The following is a 17,846-nucleotide window of genomic DNA, read 5'->3' as shown; positions in this document are numbered from 1 at the left end:
ACAGTCCCGTCTCCAGGTGAGGAAAGTATTCCTGAGGGTCTGTTCCATCTGCATTTCCTTTGGAAGACGTCTATTAATGTGTTTTAGTCTGTTTTCTTACTACCTGTTGTATAGGACCAGGCAAGAAAATAGTAATTATAGAGAAAAATATTCTGGGCCAGATGGTCTGCTTTGTAGCATGCATTATAGCAGGCTGTTTGATTTGTGTTGAGCACTGTGTTTTGTGAATTGGAGCTGTAGAAAGCCTCCAGAGTAGAGTAATGGTTCAAAACCTTTGAATTCTGTAGTGTCAGGTAACTTTTAAAGGATGCATCACTCTGACGAACTTGTTGCTTCCCGCCAAAACCAAGGAAGTACCGATCTCCAGTTAGCTGATGCGAAAGGCCCTCGCAGGTATTGATAAAACACGAAGAGCGCAGGCGATCTTCAGAAAGGTTGCTTCTGTGGACTACTGCCTAACTGAAACGACAAAGAAGCAGTCTTTCACGTTATTATGCACAAGCCTTTTCTTACATCCCTTACTGCTGCTGGTTTGGGCCCTGTCTTGTGTGGACAAACTATTTGGTAGCTTGAATCACAGCGGTGCACATAGCAGCAGCTTCGGGTAGAGCGTGGACGGAGATGAATTCGTAGAGGTCTGTCCTCATCAAGTGAACTTTCATTATGGAAGCATCTCTGGCTCCTGTCATGTTCTTACTCTCCGGACATTCTGCCAAAACCAAGTTTGGCTACTGAATTAATGCTAAGTATTTCTCTGTGAATGCATCATGTTGCATCTTGCTCCATCCTAGGACAATATTGATAAAATAAAAGGCATCCTCCAATCTGTAGGAGAGGTTCTTGTATATATCAGCTTTCTGTCATTGACAGAACTGTGCTGCAGCCTTGCCACTGATTTCTTGTCTTGTTCCCTACTCCTTGTGTCACCGGTGTGGGGTTTTTTATATGAAGCAGTGGGGTCATACTGTAATGTAACATTTGGATTCTCATTTTAACAATTTACATGTGTTATGAACGTTTCCTGGGAGAGAGGCTCAGCTCTTTCTGGATATGGTAATTTAAAAAAAAAAAAAAAAAAAAAGAAGTGGTGAAATTTGGGTTTTTCAGTGAGCTACCCCAATTGATTGATTGATTTTTATTTATTTTACGAAGTGTTCTGGTCCACAGCTCTCTGAGGGGTGGTGTGACAGCTCAAATGTAAGGTGCCTGAAACCAGTAGTCCTGTTTGAAAATCTAGGCCAGAGGATTTTGCCAAGTGTAAACATCGTCTCATGGTGTGAAAAACAACCAAACAATTTTAGTTCATTAATATAATTTACTTGAAGACAGACAATGCTGACAGACTTGACATGGCTGTTTATACCCAGGCTTTTATGCCATTCATATACCTGATTGACTTTTAAATTGGTTGGTTTAGAGCAGGCCAACCTAAAGTGGCTTATTTAATCTATAGTAGTAATTCCTAGACGGTCCAATTATACTGGATTTATTTATTTAAGCAGGCACCTTAAAAGTAATCTTCCAGTTGACTTGAACAGGAGTTTCATTGGGCCTTTTCCATTGCTTCTTTGCTTTTTCTTTTTTTTAAGCCTGGAAGGCATAGAGCCTTTGATTATTGCGGCTATTTCTGCAGATAACTGGAAAAAAACCCCCAGCTTAACTGTGGAATTGGGTCCCATTCAACTCCTGTTGGAGCCAGCCAGGGGGTATACGCTGTGATTTCACCGTGTTTCACGGTGGAAGCTCTAAAACCAGCATCTGGATCTCGATGGTCTGCCCTGGAAGCAGAAATTAGGAAAGACGCTGCACTCGCGTCCCAGTGTGGAGCAATCTCATCAGAAATGCTGCTGCTCTGTTTAGAAGCAGACCTTTCCAGAGTTCCTCCCTCTCTAGCAGCCAGAATAATTCAGTTTTAGGGGAAAGCCGTCATTTGCAGCGTAGTTAGTACAGCCCTCTTGCAACTGCTGATGTCTCTTGTCAGTATAAGCGACTGGAGAACTTTTCCTCTCTCCCCTGCCCTTTTCTTCCACCTCCCAGGTCTACCTGGTTAGGGTCAGACCAGCACCTGAGCTGAGTCTGCCTTGTGCTGCATTTCGCGAATACGCGATGGAAATGGAGGGTTGTTGCAAGCTCTCTTCCTATGTGTAAACTCCCCTCTAATTTTGTGGGTTTGAGAGCAATCTCGCCCTGTGCCTGTGTCCCGTGGCTGTAATTGGGTTTATGGAACCTCCCCAGTCCTGTGCGTTCCCCAGGGTTTGTTGTTGTCAGACCTCATTTTACCCCCCACGCCCTTCATCCTCTTTTGTTAATCCATGAGTTTTGGGAATGTCTGAATGGTGTTTATTGCTTTTTATTGTTTGGGTGGGAAAATGGCCATGGAGCTTTGATTGTTTTATGGCGAGAGAAAGGCTTTGTGGAACCCCAGGCACTTTTTTTTTTAACCCCAACAAGGAGTGCAGAAAAGTAACCGGTAATTTAATTCTCAGTGAAGAATCTCTTGCTGGTTATAGCCATGTTATAGGACATGTTTTACTTGAGTCCAAAAATCAACCAGAAAATAAATTTAATTACTTTCTAATATGTCGTGTTAAAGCATGGATCAGTCTGTACTGCGAACGAGTTTTGGAGGTACTAGTGAGAGAGAACATCATAGACTTCAGTTTTGATGGTAGATTCAGTCTTGGGTGTCAGCACTTTCTCTGATGACAGTGCTGTTGAGAACCACACTGACCCAACAGATTCCCCTGCATACCTGTAGCTTGCTGTGTAAGGTAACTCAGGCCTTCAGCTTGTTTTGTCATTCCTCGTTTGGAAAGTTTTGATTTGGGAAGGGGGGGAAATAATGCTGCCTGCTTTTAAGCATCTAAAACAAAAGTGCAGAAAGCTGGAGTGGTGAATATTGAAGCTTGTGAAAGAAGCCTTATATGTTTTTCTTCAAGGAATAACTTAGTTTTATCTTGTTATCTTTCAAAAGCGTGATCACTAGATCACTGATATTGTTAAAATATCAACAGACATAAGTGATGACTGTCTCGTGTTGCCTTGCCATATTTTTTTATCTTATTTTTTTTTTTGAAAGATACCTTTCTGCAAGACGAAGCCCTTCCTCCCAGCACATTTGATGTGTATTTAACGTATTAGTTTTAGAAAGATGTTGAGCAATGCTCCTTATGCTCCATATTCTTGCATTTTTCCTGTGGGTAAAGAGAAAAAATATTTAATAATTTACTGGGTTCTCAACAGTTTAAAAAATAAAGGTTTGTAGACACTTTGTGTCTGTGTTAATTTATATGCTAAACACTGTTGATAATGATTTGAAACATGTCAGCTTGTTTGATGTTTAATGTTTTCTGTATACAGAAATTTACATAGTTATGGGTTTAAAATTGCAGTGACTATCCCTGGTAAGAGAAGTAAGGCAATTTATTGCTATTGTTCTCTACATGAAATACTTTGAATAATCCCCAAACTGATTGTTCTCCTTTTCAGTATTTTTAAATGTTTAATTATATCACAGTATTTAGATTAATCTGAACTTGTTCACATGTGTTTGAATTTTGAAGGTCTGTCCCTATATTCTGGTTGATGCATTGTATTTGTGTCTGCTCTGTGTTCCGTTTCTGTGTATGGGCAGCTTTTTAAAATGGTCTTGCACTTTAAGATGTTAGACTGGGCTCGGTTTGTATCTCTGTCCTATGCTTGCTTTATGGGAAAGTCACTTAAGTTGCAGTGTCCCATCTGTCCAATAAGGAGGATAATCTTATTTAACGTGAGTATTGCGGTGCACCAATTAACGTTTGTGAGTAGTTGCAGGTGCCTTTTAAATACAACATAAACAATTGATGAGCATCTTGCTTGGAAATTGTGTTAAATGCATGTTGGTACTATATGACCCTATTTTCTTATATTGGCCTGGGTCAGGACTATATTGCAGTCATGCAGCTTGCCGCTTCTGGAAAATAAGTCTGTTTGGGTGGGTGTGCTAGAGTTTTTTTGGAAGCACATGTAAAGCACATTAAGCAAGAGAGACTTACATTCATCACTTGAGTATAAAGATCCAACAGGACAGCTTACAGATTTTTCTTCCAGCATGCTTTTTAAAGAGTTGAGGTATTGTAGAGGAAGGAAATACACGCAAGAAGGAATTTTCTGTTATTTTTTAACTCCCTGTTTTCTTTCATGTATCTACTCATACACCTAAGGAACAGAATACATTAAGTTTTTTGGAGTAAGGGAACAGAAGTAGTCTTCATAGATAATATTCTGGTTACCTTAATCTTTATCATATTAATTCATGTTGCTCTGTCACTGCTGGTGGGGAAGTAGCTGATGTGAACTGACTATATTGGCTCTGGAAAGCCTGATTTTTAAACTTTTTTTTAAACGCGTCTCAGCAAGAGAGGCAAATGTTACCTGTTAGCAGCTTGAATGAAACGCTGTATGAATCAAACTCTAGCTCTTCTAAAAGGTTGGGAATAAGTGAGGCATCTTATTTTATAATTCATTCATGATCCAGCTCTATTAGGAAATGATGTGTTTTGCTTAATGCTGTCTGCATTAAAAATGAGACAAATTTCAGACCCTTTTCTCGTCTCCAAGCCCAATCCAGTTAGGCATAAAAAGTATGTAAGCAATGTGAATCTAGAATTGAATGGTCAAGGTGAATGGGAAGGTGAAATCAATCATCTGCTAAAAATGTTGGTGCAGGCATGTCTTTGGGAACATGAACTGCTGTTCTGATGCTGGCTGAGAAGCCTGCAATGTGTATGCATCCTGACACCGCTTTTTCCCCATTGCGAGGGAGAATTGACATTTAAAAAATAACACCTGCCATTACGGCCCCAGAAACCCCCACAAGTGAACCCTCTTCTTTTTTAAATTTGTAGTTGAAGTGTCTCTGTTTTTTGAGTTTTATTAACAGCGGTGTAAAAGTTGTTTGTCCCCTTTTAGTATCTTTATCCAACCAAGTTCAGTTAGGAAGGAATAATGTGTATTTGGCCTAGGAAAACAGGTCAGTTCTGTACTTGCAGTGTTTCTTTAAGCGGTAGTTAGTGGGTAGCCTGCAGAAAGGAAGAGTGAGTGACTTTTGTTGTTTCGTAAACATGTCAGCCCTGCCACAGTCCTGCAGCGTCTGACTTGCTGTTGTCGGTCGTCAAGAGAGGCCGCTCCGGACAGCATAGAAAAAGCATCATTTGACATGAAATGACAAATTTGATCCGATTGATTTGGTCCAGGTATCACTCAGGAATATATTATGAATAAGGTTTTGGTACCTACTTATTTTCATTTTAAAGAAGCAAAACAATGCTGATACTTTTTTTTTTTTTTTTTTTAATAGTCAGCTCTAGTAACCTGGAATCTAGGAGCATCCTTTTGTAGTTTTCTAGGAGCATGACTATTCTTTGGGGTGTAGAAGAATTGGGAAAGGTGTGCCTGTAAGAAAGTAAACCTTTAGCAAGCAAAAATTTTATTGTTTGTTTTAAATGGAACAGTTTTCCTCAGGAATAACTGGTTTGTGGGTAGCAAATGTCGAAATTTGAATATTGTAGTGGGAGAATGTTGGAAAGCCAGAGGTCTATGTACATTTCTGAGAGTGAATGTTACCAAAGTTCTTCCTGTAGGATCCTTTCTCATAAAATATGATATGGCTTGAAAAGGTAAAGGTGAAGTCAACTAGAATGAATGAGGCTTAGATCTACCCATCAGGGAAAACATCCTGATTCTGAGAAGTATTTGGCTGTGGGATAATGCCATTGGAGGGATAGGAGGAAAATTATGCTCATGTATGGGGAAAATGAGATACAGAATACTTAAGTGACTTGATCAGATTCACATGCCTAAGACAGTAATAGCGGAAGGAGAATCACATGCTGCTGGTCTGGTAATCCAGCTAGGAGGTTGTGTTTTGCCAGCTTAGTCGCAATGACAAGGACATGGCCTTCTGTGAGAGTTCCCTCTGTGAATTTGCTAGGCCTTTGGATTTTTAAACTTAAAAACAAAACAAAAACCAACCAAAAAAACCCCCAAACCTTTGCTGTGCATCCGTTTTATGTGTAACTACAGTCTGCAGATTAACATGAGAAGGTGGCATGGGTTTGTTTTTCTTGCTCCATTATTCACCTGCTGGAATTGGGGATTTACTGAAGCGTGAGTGGGTAGCGAGCATTTCATTTGTTGAAACTAGAAGAAAGATGCAATAAACTTTAATTCTAAAGATTAAGTCTTTCATATAAATCCTCTGGGGAGTCATCTGTGTGTACTGCATTGACTGAGAAAGATCGACTTGGTCAGGTTACGTTTGTAGAAACAAACATGTTTTCCAAGACCCTAGTTATAATTCATAATGCTTTGTTTATAAAGGCTCTTTTCCCTGCGAGTTGGCTGGAGCGCTGTAAGTGGTCTCGCTGCTCTGTTTGGATTCCCCATAGCTGGGTTTGTACGGCTGGAAAGCACATCGCTTTTGTGTGCTCATAATCCACTGTCTGAGCATCATCCTTTAGTTTACTCACAAAGAAAGCCTACGTTAGCTATGCAGCAGATGAGTTCAGCCAGCAAAATTTTTATCAATGCAATGGAAGTGAATCCAAACAAGTGGAGAAACAATGGGCTTTTTTTGCAGCTCATAGGTGGCAAACAGTTCCCTGTTTTGCTGTGGCTTGCAGATGAGGCATCGGGATTGCTGTTCTTGTGTTGCAGCTTGGTATTTTCTTCTCATCTGACACACGTGGACTCTTTGGTCTAGGATGGCTGCTCTGCCAAAGCCTAGGGCTGGGCGGTATTGAACTGTGACTTCCAAACGTTTACTTAATAACCTTCCTTGTCCCTGTTTTACATGGAAGACTCTCCTGGAAATGCATAAGGGAAAAAAGAGGGGTTGGAGGTAGCTGGTTGTTGAAAGCAGTTAAGTTTTAGTAAAACCGGGCCAATTTGAGAATTACTGGCACAGTTCTGTGAATTTATTCATTTCATTTGGCTTGTTTCGCTTTTTGGATATGACTTACATGAAAGGAAAACTCTGGATAGTGAGGAAGAAACTATATTTTACTATTTTAGTTGCTCCTCCTTCCTCTAAATTGAGTAGCGTAGCGTTACCATTTCCATGCACCAGCAACGTGAAGGTTGCAGGCTTCTTTAGGCAACACTTGCAGAACTGTATGCAAGACTGCTAAATTCCCTTCATCTTCCTGCCAAAAATAGTAAACCTTTAAAAATACACGAAGCATTCCAAAGCTTGTGAGTACCAGTGTGCTGAGCTACAAAGTTTTTTTGCATTTTAAGAGTACCGTTTTAGATGTGCTGTGGGCATATTTTGTGTTCTTGTACTGCAGGCATGCTACCTTGGGCTGCTACCTTGTCAGATCTTGTAAGCGAAGGAGGGTCAGGCCTAGTCAGAACTGGAAGGGAGAACTTCAAAGAAAGCTTAAATGTTGGAAGAACTCGACTGATTGAAATTGGTATTCTATTTTTTAATTACTGATGCTGCAGCTTAGTACTGGAGGCATTGTTGTATTCCAAATGGTATCTTTTTGACTGAGTGTTCAGTGGAGTTCTTCACTGCTTGAATCAGCACTTATCGAAGGCACCTTTTCTCTGGAATTATACAAGCTAAGTGTAAGTAGTTCAGAGTATGCGACTATTTGATGTTTTCCTTGTTTTTTCAATTTAATACTGTCATCGTGGCTTTGTAGACTTAACTGTGATGTACTATTAATCACTTCGAGAGCAGCTGCTATGTTGCTCCGAAGATGTGAGTGAAAACAGTGATACTGTTTGCAAAGCATGTTGGGATGTTTTGAAATGAAAAGCACTTAATAAACATTATTTACATCAGACAATCTTTTTATTAAGTATTTGAGCCCTGTGCTACAGGATGATGTTCTGAGACAAGAATTTAGGATTAAAATGATGGGTTTATGGTGGGAAAAAAGGTATTACCCACATCACATAAAACCCAACAACTTAATGTCAGTGTGCTTTTACGTGAGGATCATGTTGAAGTTCTGCAGGAGATTACCTTTGCATATTGCCTAATCTGAAACCCTGAAATGCTTGAAGTTGTATCTGTGAAGTTTTTTTAATTTAAAAAAAGTCATAGCAAATCAAGCAAGTAAAAAGAAAAAAAATAGCCGTGGTTATGTGCATTTAAGTAGATGTGTGAAGTGTTTGGATTTCAGATTTGCACGAAAACAAAACATTCTTTCAGACAATTAAATATTTTGCAAATTAGTCATACTTAACCTGGTAATTTTTTGATGTAACCATAAAAGCATTTATTGAGCTAAAAGAGTCTTTTGTTGCTTCAACTCTAATCCACATTAGTTCTTCTGATTCATCTACCCATGGTTGCCTTTAAAATTTCTTGAACTTGGAAACGCACAAATAAATTTCATCCTTGTAGTTGGGAGCAGTTTTATTTAAAAAAAAAAAAAAAGAAAAGAAAAAAAGAAAAAAAGAAAAAAAGCATTGTTTTTTCAACTTTGCCACACCCACCACAAGATAAATTCCTTAATTTTGTGCTGTGTTGCAGTGTAATCACAGGGAAGCGTGCTCCAGCAGCTGCATGCATTCAGTTGCTGTTTGTGACCACACCTACGTAAGTCAGTGTTGAATGTGAATTTTTGGGATTGTGTTGGAAGTAACAAAACTTCATTTGGGCATTATCTTTATTTATAACAAATACTGAGATAGCGAAAGCTGCAAACATCTTTTGCTATGTGCAAATCTACTTTTTAAGCACCAGTGCAGTGAGGTACAAGATTAGAAATATTAAAAAAGTAAGGCAAAGCACTTCGAGTTTGTAAGAGTAAAGACGTGTAGTGTTAGATCATTCCTTGTGTGTTCCACATCAGCACATGCAAAAAGATGTCACTTATTTCCTTTAAAACGAAACAATCTCTACCAAAAAGGCTGATTGGTGACACTCAGTGTTGATTTAGGGTCTTACTGACATATTTCTTTACTGGTATAAGTTTGAAACAGTAGTGAGAATATTTTAGGCCTGTGACTACTTAAATTTGGTATCAAAATGAAGGCCATGCTCGCATCATTACCTCTTCATTGAAGCTGATGCTCCTCCCCATAGCCGGGTAGGAGGACTTGAGCTGACGGTTCTCAGCGTGGGGGTGGGATGGGTTCCTATCTGTTGTGCAGAGTCAGGCTGACATACCAAAACCCCTTTCGCTGTTACCACTGTGAAGAAAACCTTCAAAAGAAAAGAGGCAGCGGGGAAACTAAAACGTGCGGAGTCAGAAATAAGTCTTGATGTGTGGGTGGGTTTTTTGGTTTGTGTTGGGTTTTTTGGTTTGTTTGTTCCTGCCCCCCCCACCCTCCTTTTGAATTTTAGGGATCTTGTCTTATATGGAGCCACAGTTGTTAATGATCACAGAAGAAGAGTGAATGTTCAGAGGGGTGTAGGGTTGGTAGAACATCTGATGACTCTCTAGTAGGATCTGGGAATATAAGAATTGTGTGAGGGTTACTGCACTAGCAATGAAATTGATATTTCATAGGTAGTAAAGGAAGATACCTTGGAGATGCCAATCATCAATCCCAAGCACAGCTGTACAGAAATAGCTGTGCTTTTTTTTATTTTTTAAATTTTCCCTCTCTCAGTAGCATGGCTGGCTTAAATGCTTCCTTGCCCTGTACCAACCTCTGTGTTGGTACAATTGTTTATGGGCTCGAGCAGTGACTGGGAGCAGAGAACTCCATCTGAGTTAAAAATAACTTGGTCCCAAAAAATAAACTGTATTTTTAACCTGGATCAAGTTTCCTGATCCAGAACACTGTGCAGCCCTGCAAGCACTTGTAGTGACACAAGTGTGAAGGTGCTGCAGGGGTCCTTGGGTGCAACAGAGGCAGTTTAAGCCAGGTTTTATGTTATACCCCAAGTACAGTAGGCTGGGCAAGCAGATATGGAAACCAATTTCTGCTGTTTCCCAGCCTGCAGTGGAGGGATGCGTTTTGTGGGTGTTTGGGGCCTTTTTGAGTGCTAAGCATTCTGTTAATGAAGTAGCATGCTTTCTATTGTCATTTAACCCATAAGGCATATTTTTCAGCAATAATAATTGCAAAAAATTCCATCTCTTTTAATACTGAAGTATTTTAGTGGAATGGCTTGGGAAGCATCTGGCATGCGATGGGAGAAATGGTAAAATCTGGAGGCTCACAAAGTGTGGTTCTTCACGTTGTGGTCTCCTCTGGGGTTCAGTGGGTCTCGGCTGAAGAGGTAGGATGGTTTTCAAGGCCTGTCAAGCAGGGACAGAATACCATACCTTTTAGAGATGTCAAAGGGCTGCCAGTGATCTGCGTGTCACTCAGTGGAGAGCTTTGGTGTAAGTGCGTGTCATCCACTTGATCGGATGTGCCAGTTCATGAGTTGTCTGTCTATTGTCTCCTGTCACCCACCCTAGGTGGCCTCTTTTTCATGTCTTCCACTCCCTAGGAAAAAATGTATTGAGCCATCTTCTAGCCCCGGCAGTGTTACAGAAACAGCCCAGGTCTGTTGGACTTGCTTTTAGCAGGTAAAAATTGGAATCCTTCTGAAGCAAAAATGTCTCATTTTCAATTCTAGCAAACAGAAAAGTCCTACTTACCTTATACTTGGGGGGAAAAAAAAAAAAGAACATGTAGTTGCTAAGGAGTGAGCTGCATCCTGCCTTTCACGTGTAAATTCTGCCAGAGGGCTCAGTCTTCTGAATGTGGATCTTAATTTCAGGCTTCTCTGTGGTACAGCTTAAATCGATACCCTGTTTTAGGGTGTGGGGAGGAGGGTGGAGGTGCACACCACGGGTCTGTAGGATCTTGCTCTCATGCTCTTCAAAATGCATCTGGTTGAGACAACTGAGTCTGCCTTGGGTCAGTCTTCTGCCTTCTTAGATGTTCGCTTCTGCCTGAATGTTGGGATGGAGGACTGAATGTTGAGAAGTTAGGGTCATCTCACAACTTAGCTGTCAGCATTTTAGAAACAATGGATCCCTTGATGATGTAGGGGTTTTTTTTGTTTGTTTGGGGTGGGGTGGAGTGGAGTTAGTGTATGTGAGGGGTGTTCTGGGTGTTTTTGTTGTTTTGTTTTTGTTTTGGTGGTGTGTTTCTTTTTTTTTTTTTTTTTTTTTTTTTTTTAGAAATATGATTTAGAAATGGAAAGTGGAGTGAAACAGTTTTCCATGGTAAATCTACTTTCAGTTCAGTTAGGGATCTAGCGATGGGATGCCTTGGTTCCTAATATGGCAGATACTACATCTGCTTCCTGGATGTTATCAGACGCGTTTTTAGGCCTGGGTTGTAATCTGCAAAGCTCTTGTGGAACCGGCCCTGGTTATTTTAGAGGCCGTTTCAGCCTGTGGTCTGGAATAACGCGGTAATCAGGGACTCCAAGTGGACAGGGCTTAAAGCGATGCTATCTGGGGGTGATGAGGAGCTTTCTTGGCAGCACTTAGCCTGGAACTCTGTTTTGCATGATATGAGCCCGCACCTGGATTTTACTGTTTTTAGGGTGAAACATGAGAAGGTTGGTTTTACAGAAGGTTTATCTGCAGTGCTAACTGGTAGAGTGCTCCAAGTGAGGGGACTTTCTAAAGAGAGTTTCTCTATGCCAATACGTGAATATAATCTGATTCTTCAGGGCTTTAATTTTTTTTACATAATTACCATGGTTTTTAGGTCTGATTTTTTTTTTCCATCTTTTAAAGAAATATTTCTATCATATTTTGTTTTCTTGGCAGTCTTATGAACGTAAGTTTAAGTAATCAGTTGTGAGAAGTGCTGACTGTCTTCTAGCTTGGTAGATGTGTATGATTTTCAGAGGTATCCTGGTTTCACACTCCCTTCTGTTTTTTAGGTAAGAATAAATAAATTCCAGTTCCTGAAAATTCTCATGTATAAAAAATCCAAACTATTTGTGGATGTCTGCTACTGAGAGAAAATGTGTGTTGAATATTAGACACTAAAATGTTTGACAAAACCTTCAGAGTGACCACAGTGGAGGAGGTGGGGAGAATAATGTTTGTTTGAAGATCAGTGCACCCTGGAGAAGAAATTTATTATGATAGTATCAGAATAAATAAAGTCCTCCTTTGGTGTAGTTTTGTTTGTGTCTTTTTTAATTAGCGTGGTTCCTTAGGGGCTAGTTTCTGCCGGAGATTGACCTGTATGGGTTTATAATAAGGGTGCACAAGAAATTGGTTTTGTATTTTTCTTTTTCTTCTAAGCAGTTTTTTCTTTTTCTTTTTTTTCTTACAGCTGATGTATGTAGCACTTTTGTTACCAGTAACAAAGGAGAGAATTCCTTCTTAATCATTCTGTTCCTAGTGTCAGGGAATTGTCCCGGGTTTAATGTTTCATTTGCAAACTGTTTAAATTTTGGGCTTTTTTTTCTTAAATTTGTCCTGTACCTGCCCTTTGACACTTGCCCATGTTTCTTACTTAACTGTAGCAGACTCTACATGTCGCTGTTGGAAGCTCCTTTTCGAGCTGTGCTCTTTGGTTTCGTGGTTGGGCTTGCAGCCTGTTTCAAAACTCTGAGCTGTTGTAATGTGGGAGCTGGTGAGGTGCATTATTAGGGGCATCTATGTAATTTCAAAACGCTGATTTCAAAAATACGGTGTTTGTTTTTTTTTTTTAAATACACATATTAGACCACGTTGCCGTGCTGAGTTCAAGAGGGTTCTTCCTTGAATACTTAAGAAAAAGCAGTTAGATGAGTAGTTCTCAGTCGTTGACCCTTTGATCATCATCTCAGCCATAAATTGCTTGCCTGCCCAAATTAAGCAATGTTGTTTGTAGTATCCAAGTGAGAGATTTTGTGTGCTGACATTGATGTGGTAGGTTGTATAAGCATCTAACATGTAAGGTCTCAGTTTGGGTATGAAATAGATGGGGAAGTAGCAGCAAGCATCAAATTGGTTTTGGTGGAGTAATAGAATGAAAGTTTTAGTGGGATGGGTAAAAGGAGGCCGTGATAGCAGTTCAGAAGAAACCACGGAGTTTGGGCCATGGCTTCAGAGGGAAAGCTGTGGGAATAATTAGCTAGTCATGGCCATCGTTTCCTATTTAAACTCTTCTTGACGGCAGCTGCCCTGCCTTCTTTCTTTCTAGTCTTTACCAGGAATAGTCTTCACAGAGTGAACTCTGGCTCCTACTCAGATTTTGGTGTTCTGCTAGGGATTGCTCCTAGTCTGGCTCTGTCCATTCACATTTACTGCTGGTCTGACCTGAGTCAGAGGTGAAAGACAGAGCAGGGTCCCCACTTGCAATGAAAATCAGTTTGCTTGGAGTTACCTCGAACTGTGCTTCTCAAGCTTTTTCTTCTGCCTTTCTGCAGTTCTCCCCATGCAGCCTGCAGGATGGCTGGGTTTTCCCATGTTTCACTGGCCAAACTCGGCTTAATGGCAGTGCTAAACCACAGGTGGTATTAGTCAGAAGTCTTGGAGTGCCTCAGGGCATCTCCAGCACAGGATGGGCACAACAGTTCGGGTACAGCTTCACAGCTTTGGCAGTTCATAAATGGGACAGGCAAACTCTGCAAGTAGCCGTGATTTAATTTGAAACGAAGAGCGTGCCTCCCACTCGCTCTCCCAAAGGCCAGCGCTCTGCCGAAGGAGCTAGTGCGTAGGGTACTTTGTCATTTGAGAGCTAGGGAATGCTTTGGGCAGATTTTGTATTGCTGATTTCTCCTAGTGCCGTGCCAGATCTGAGAAGCTAGCGAGTCACTGTTTTTCTTTGCTTAGGTAAAGTTTATGAAGTTTATAAAATTTGTTTGTCAAGTTTTCCGCGAAGGTTTTGAACAGCGAGCGGCCTGTAATGGGGCCATCTTGATTTCTGGGAGGCAAATGCTGTGAGCTTCCATGTTCTTGCTGGAGTGAGTTTGTGTACTTCCTCAGTTCATATGGGATTTCTCTCGTGCTAATTATTGACCCTAAGAAATGATTATAGCAACTAGAAAAATAGAAGTACTGGAAGCTGTTGTGCCCCGTTTGTTTGGGGAACGTGGGCTCAGTTTGTCCCAGAAGTAAATTCCACTTTTGGCTGTAATTGTAGGGATGTGGGGGTAGTGTAACAGCTTCTGCTCGGTGTAGTGTCTAGGTCTGTGGGTTAGATTAGGGTAACAGGCTACCACTTACAGGACTGTCTTTGATGTGATAGTCGTAAAGACGCTGCATTTTTGAGGCTTTTTTGGTTAATTTTCATATTAAAAAGAGAAAAGGCAATAAATATAAACTCCAGTTATGAGTTCCATTTTCTTCTTTGTCCTGCATCTCTGAGATCAGCATCAGCTTGCCCTGTCAGTGAAATAGGACTGGTGGCAGGCTTTCTCAGTTGTGGCACAGTTACTTTATGTTAGCAGAAGCTCAGGAATTGAACGTAATCGGCATTGCAGATGAAAGGCATAGCACCCTGATAAATGCTTAGTTTTACTTAAGAGCTGACTAAAGCTAGAATCTGTGGAAAAAAAAATCTGGAATGTTTTAAGTGTATAGCTTGTTCAGAAATATGTCACTTTGTTTTGTGCAGCAGAGTTTCTTCCACTTCATCAGCTGCAACTGCTGATCATCACCTTTCCTTGTAGATGAACCCTGTAATCTCCCCTGGAGTCACCCAGGACTGAGGAGCTCCTTTGAATGTTGCCAAGGCAGACAACTCCTGCCCAAGGCTGAGAGCTGGTCTTTCGCACCCTTACTCCCTCTTCCAGGCACAGGGGACATTGGGTATCGTTTCTGTGAGTAGACGGAGCTCCCTGCATCGCAAGCAGGGAAGGTGGGAGGCCATCAGCAAGGCTTCGTCTGCTGTAGTGCAGCACTCAGTGCTGCCAGCCACCATGCAAGCCAGGAAAGAAGCCTTGCTGCCTGTCCTGCCTGCCGAAGTGCTGCCTTTCCTTCCCCAGCCTGGATTTACAGGGTTAGACCGTGTGCCAATTAAATTAGTCTGCTGATATGTTTTTACGAAGAATTGAACGAAATTGCTTTCCCACTCATGCATTTACAGATAGAGGAGTAGTTTTTCACATAATTCCATTAATTATTGATTACTCTGGGCTTCTTTTGCATCTCGGATCATGCTGCTTTCATTGAGTACAAAGTTGGAGATGTCCCTGCTCTGCAGCATGGCTGAGATACATGTGGCTGGGAGGGGGGAGACTCCATCAAGTTCAGTGTTGCACTGAACTAACAGTGTAGCTAGCAGAAGCCCTGTTGGACACAGTGATAGTTTAGCAGCAGATATGGAGTAACTCCAGGTCACCGTGACTTTTTTTACCTTGAAGAAACCAGTGCAGTTGGAGAGCTGTGTAGCATGTATGTGTGTATTCTCATGTTCCCATGACCCTGTGGTGTCAGGCTAGAAGAGGCTTAGATTGCAATAAGATAAGTTTTCTGAAGCTTCCAGTATTTCTCTTGTATTATTACTGATAATGAAGGGATGGGGAAAAAAAAAATCCTATAGCATTGGCATTATGTACTTTGCTTAGAAAATAGCGTGTTGCAGTTTACCTAGACAGCAGGATTTAGAGCAGAGACACGTGGAATTTTCTGTGCTGGGGTAGATGATGAGCTTGTTCTGTGTGCTGCTCTCAGCCTGAAACATAACCATTTTCTCTGGGACCTGAGTGTGTGTGTGTTTTTCTCATCTGTAAGAACTGAATGCTGCTTTCTTGCACGACTCCCATGCCTGTAGCCGACACTGGAGTGGTTCTTTTCATGGTAATGTTCTCCCTTGTACAAAAATCCACTCCTGCTGCATAGCATGTGGCATGCTCCTGTGGTGTCTGCATTTCAGTTACTATGCAAATGCCCGAGAAATACCCATAATGCTGCTGCTCTAATCCTGCCCTTGAAAGCAAGAATGTTTATGGAATCTTGGTCTTATTCTTTAGGTCTTGCATTCCTCAGTAAATAACAGTATTTGACTGTAAAATACCATTTGGGGTTTGAGTAAGGAAATGCATGAGGCCCAAATGCATGAATTGGGATGCTTTCGTTCTGTGGGCTGTACAGCAGTTGGGTTGTCTGCCTTGTGTGCAGGGAGCAGAACAGGCTGCGAAGTCAGTTCGGGAGGTTGTGCTTGAGCTCTTTGTTGCATATCAAGTGCCTGAAATTTACTTTGTTTTCCCTCGTCTCCCTCTGGAAAAGAAACGCCCCTCTGTCCTTACTCTTTTCATGCAGAATGAAATGAAGTAAATTGGATTTTTATCAACTGGGGTGGATGCTTGGTGTTCTGCTCTCTGTAACAAAATATGCTGAAGTTGATCCTTTCTCCCCTCTGACAGTAATGAGGAGGGTTGACTTGAGGCAGGAAGCATCTTCCCATCCCTCTCTGATAATCTAGTCAGTTTGGGAAAGCTTAATCACTGTGGCCTGGTTAGAAGTGTTTACTGCGTGCAGGCAGGGAAGAGCTGCAGCACTTATCACCTCTCCTGTTTTTCCTGTCTTTAGAAGCTTAAAACCGTCACTCCTCAGGAATTCCCCACGCTGCAAATCCCCGTTTCTCTTGTGTGCTTGCCTTTCCTAAATGACGCTTATCTGTAGTGACAGGGCTTTAGTGACCAGTTGATCTGGATCTGGGTGGCCGCTCTCTCTTATCTTGCCACGTTGACTTTATTTTGAGAGCAAATTCGGCTGGTCATAAATGGAAATTACCGCAGCTCTTGCTGATTCTCTGGGTGTTTGAATCCTGCTTTAGAAGCTGGATTACAGTTTTTAGATAAGAACCCTTAAAAAAAGAATAAAAGGATTCGAGCCTTTCAGACTATATGCCTTTCTGGTGGTTGAATATGGGAGCAGTAAACAGTACCAGTAACGTAAATTCAAGCAGATCCGGTGTCCTGTGGTGGTGGTGCTGACATAAATGGTATTAGTCGGCGCAGAGGACACAGTTAACTGATGCTGGTGTGAGTCAGCCTCTGATAGTTTTGTTCACCACCTCACCTCTAATCGCATAAAATTCCAAAGGTGGCACACTTACAAATTTTGTTTTAGAAGCTATGGTTTGTTGTTGTTTGTTTGTGGTTTTTTTTTGGTTTTTTGTTTGTGGTGTGGTTTTTTTTTTTGTTTGGTTTTTTTTGTTTGTTTTTGTTTAATTTGATTTAATAAAACAGGTAGAACCCACGTGGAGAACGTCCAGCCTGTAAGGTCAGGCACCAAGGCCTCAGGGTCCTGCGACTGGGTTTAGTGACTGTCCTGTCACTTAGTGAGGAATGAAAAAGACCTGGTGTTAAGTGGTTTTGAAAATCCACCAGCCAAGAGCTGAATCTGCTCTCTGACGTCCACCAGAATCTTCTGGGGAGGGAGAGGGAAAAAGGAGAACACACCAGTCGTTTTTTTTGTCGGAAAATGTCACTGTTTGAAGGCTCCAGTTGCACAAACTCAAACGGGAGAGTGAGGCTTTGCCGGCAACTTTTGTCCCTGTGGATCTTAAGAGTTTTGAACAATTAGTACCACGTCAGTGTCAAATATGTTTGAAATCTCTCCAAGGCTTATAGCTTACGTCGAAGTCCACGTCAGTAGTTTTCCATGTTAGAAGGGATCCTTCTGATTCAAACTAGATGCATGTGTCAGGACAGTTTAGTTTACAATAGTTGCCTGTGCCTGCCAGGCTGTTAGGTCAAATAGATAGCAGGAAGCTGTGGCTTTCCATGCCCATGTCTAATTTTTAACCCATTGGGGGCCAGAACTGTTGTCTTCTGTTCCCAGTGCAGCATGGATGTACAGCATGTGTCCAGGGCACGGAGACTTCCCTCGCTTCCTGGATGACCTTAAAAGACATCTGTCAAGGATTTTTGGTATTAAAATACACATGGCTATAGGTTGGGCCCTTTTATATGAGCAGTACACCACCCAAGCGTAAAACTATAT

The 17,846-nt window shown here is 41.3% G+C and overlaps 1 protein-coding gene across 2 annotated transcripts in view; it reads left to right on the top strand.

Moving 5' to 3' along the window:
• IGF1R (insulin like growth factor 1 receptor) overlaps positions 1–17,846 on the top strand; it is a gene marked incomplete at its 5' end in the record, with an annotated part of 193,183 nt that overhangs the window by 49,511 nt on the left and 125,826 nt on the right. The gene's annotated exons all lie outside the window — the stretch shown is intronic.

The sequence above is a fragment of the Platalea leucorodia genome (genome assembly GCF_965183815.1).
Source record: "Platalea leucorodia genome assembly, chromosome: 9".
Lineage (NCBI taxonomy): Eukaryota > Metazoa > Chordata > Aves > Pelecaniformes > Threskiornithidae > Platalea > Platalea leucorodia.
This window is presented reverse-complemented; position numbering and strand designations above follow the sequence as displayed.